The sequence below is a fragment of the Apodemus sylvaticus genome, chromosome 7 (genome assembly GCF_947179515.1).
Source record: "Apodemus sylvaticus chromosome 7, mApoSyl1.1, whole genome shotgun sequence".
NCBI lineage: Eukaryota > Metazoa > Chordata > Mammalia > Rodentia > Muridae > Apodemus > Apodemus sylvaticus.
In genome coordinates this window covers 36,517,691-36,520,520 of record NC_067478.1, presented here as the reverse complement: position 1 = coordinate 36,520,520, position 2,830 = coordinate 36,517,691, and the positions used below count along the sequence as shown (strand labels likewise).

The 2,830-nt window shown below is 43.2% G+C and overlaps 1 pseudogene; it reads left to right on the top strand.

Moving 5' to 3' along the window:
- Positions 1–546: 546 nt before the first annotated feature.
- Positions 547–667, top strand: LOC127690398 (uncharacterized; annotated as a pseudogene).
- The last annotated feature ends 2,163 nt before the right edge of the window (positions 668–2,830 follow it).

Below are 2,830 nucleotides of genomic sequence, written 5' to 3'. Positions count from 1 at the left end.
GAAAGTTGGCCAAACTTGTACAAACCCTCAACATGAATTGACATAAGACATGACTACACAGGGAATGAGTGTGCACTAGGTCTGCTTATTTTTTCCTCATCAAATTTTTAAATGAAATATTTTCTTAATTCTTTGAGAACTCCATATAATGTATTTTGACTCTATTCATTACCACCCAACACCCCAAATCCTCCTGGCTGCATTCCTATCTCTATACTTCTTACCAACTTCAGATGCTTTTCATTTTATCTTAATAACCCACCAAGTTCATTTAGGGCTAATAATATATTCATGGGCATGTGTCTATCTTGAAATTTGATCAACCTACCAAGGATAAGACTAGTTTCTAAAAAATTTTCCTTCCATCAATAGTCCTCTTGGGGCCATTTTATTTATTATTATTATTATTATTAGCCTTAATAGTGTTATTATTAATTCATTATTATTATCATTATTATCTTTTCCCCTTCTATTGATGATGATGATGACAGTGATGAAATTGTCTCTAGCCTAGTCTAGCTTAAAATTCACTATGAAAAAAAGAAAAGGGGGACATTGCAGATGTGACTGCTATGTCACAATTGTGTCAGTAGGTGGCAGAAAAGAGAAGCTATGTCTACACTTGGTTTTGATCTATGAACATGTGAATGATTAGTAATCTTACATTTACTGAAAACATTGAGCCTGAGAGGAGCATGAGTCTAGTGCCCAGCACCAATGCTCAGGCTCAGACAGACTCTGAGAACAGAGAAAAAGCTAGAGACTAGCAGAACTCCATGTGGGAAGGTGGCCTGGGCAGGAGGGGGTTGGAGATAGATGACCTTCATATGTGGCCCATCAGGCAGAAGCAAGACTGTAATGACCACCAGGCCAGTGCCATGGAGTCTGGACAGGGAGTTAATCTGAGATGACCACCAGTCATGTACTGGGCAGGCTTCGGGGGGCAGACCATGCTCAAGATGACCCCTGCTCAGTGGCATAATACACAAGTGGGACATATACTCCAGGGACCACTCCTGAGATGACTCTAGACACTCAGAGAAACTGGGCTCCACTAAGAGGAGCAAGTAAGTGGTGGGGAAATTGAATAGAAAGGGAAACAGAAGGCTGTGAGTACAAGGGAGAAAGGAACTGTAGACTCAAGGGTAGTCACGAACAGCCTAATGTGAGTAGTTGGTGATGCCACCTGGGAACATGGTGGGATCCTGGTCTGTGATGACACATTGACCTGCATCATCAGGAATCTGGTACCACCAAAGGCCAGGCAAATGACTCTGGTGTGGGCTACTGCATGGGGACATGTTGATGGCTAAAGGCTGAGTGATCCAGTCCTGAGGACAGGAGCATTGGAGAGCTGGCTCTACTCATCTCCCATATAGTGGTGTAAATGAGGAAGAGATACACTCTGACCCTCTCCCTCCTTACCATCTATGGCAGGATGGAGATCTGGCCAAGTGGCCATGAAAGCAGGGGAGTTCTCTCTGTCCCTTATTCCCTTCAGCATTTCGAAGAGCAGATCCTGTACCTTGCCTGGATAGCACAGTAGAGCTGCCCCTGCATGAGGGGCTTGCAGGTAAGCCATCCCAGAAGATATGAATACAGGAGAGCCATCCCTGCTTTCTTATCTGCTGGGCTGTGGTGTAGAAAATGGAGAGATGCCACCCTCCCCTCTCTGCTCCTCTGCCATTTATAGCAGGTGGGAGAGCTATCCCCAACCCAGTTCATAAGAATGGGAGAACTGATCATGTCCCACACTAAATGCAACACTGGGAAGAGGGGATTTTTCACCCTGCCTGGGCAGCAGGATAGAACTAACCCTCATTACAGGGGTTGCTAGTGATCTGGCCCTGGGTGTGTGAGAGTGGGAAATCTGGTAATCTGGCCAACTTAGATACCTGTAAGGCCTCCAAGACTTTGAATTGGCTAAACCCATCACCTACCCCATCGATCAACTGCTGGTTCTATAGATACAAAATCAGGAACTCCATGCCACAGGGTAACAACAGAGTATCCCAGAAGATATCCAGTATTAGAACCTCAGATAGAAGCCAGGAGACTGTTCGAGATCAACAAGCCATTACAGTGAATATTTGTAAGCAAAGACGTATAGACAAAACGGTATACAGTAGGACACAGTGGGACACACTACAGCTTCCACAGTACTTTTTCCATGTTGCCGGATTGTAGCAAGGGTGGAGGGTAGGTATAAGGAGAGGGGGAGATAAGTGGGATTGGGGTGTATGATGTGAAATTCACAAAGACCAATAACAAAATTAAAAAAAAAATCAAGGATGATCTTGCACTAGACGTTTCTGCAACCAAAACTCTAAATCAAGGATTGCAGATTGTGCAATCATGGGCACACTGAAAGCCATGGTTTTGGATATGATAGAGATGAACTAATCCCATGATGCTACATGTTCTAACTCATAATAGATCCAATAAACACATCACCTCATTGGTGAAAGCCTGATCATTCAAACACATGTGGACAAGAGGATGTCTGGTAACACGCTTCTCTGATGATTATGTAAAACCACTGAGATGACAATATGGAATTGTCCATATTGCAACAATGTTGCAATGTCCAAAAGGCAACATGGAATTTAACTACCCATGACAAAGGATCCTTGATGTTCAGAGTCTAGCTGTCTTTTAACTGTATATTGCTGGATGCTTATATAGGACCATCATAAAGTCAAGGAAGACAGTATTGTGGCTTGAAGGGAAGAGGATCAGAAGCCCTTCTCATCCCTAATTAAGAAGTTATTGTTAGTTTATGGATTTGGTCTGAGAGAGTTCAGTTTTAATTGAAGTTATTGCCCATAGA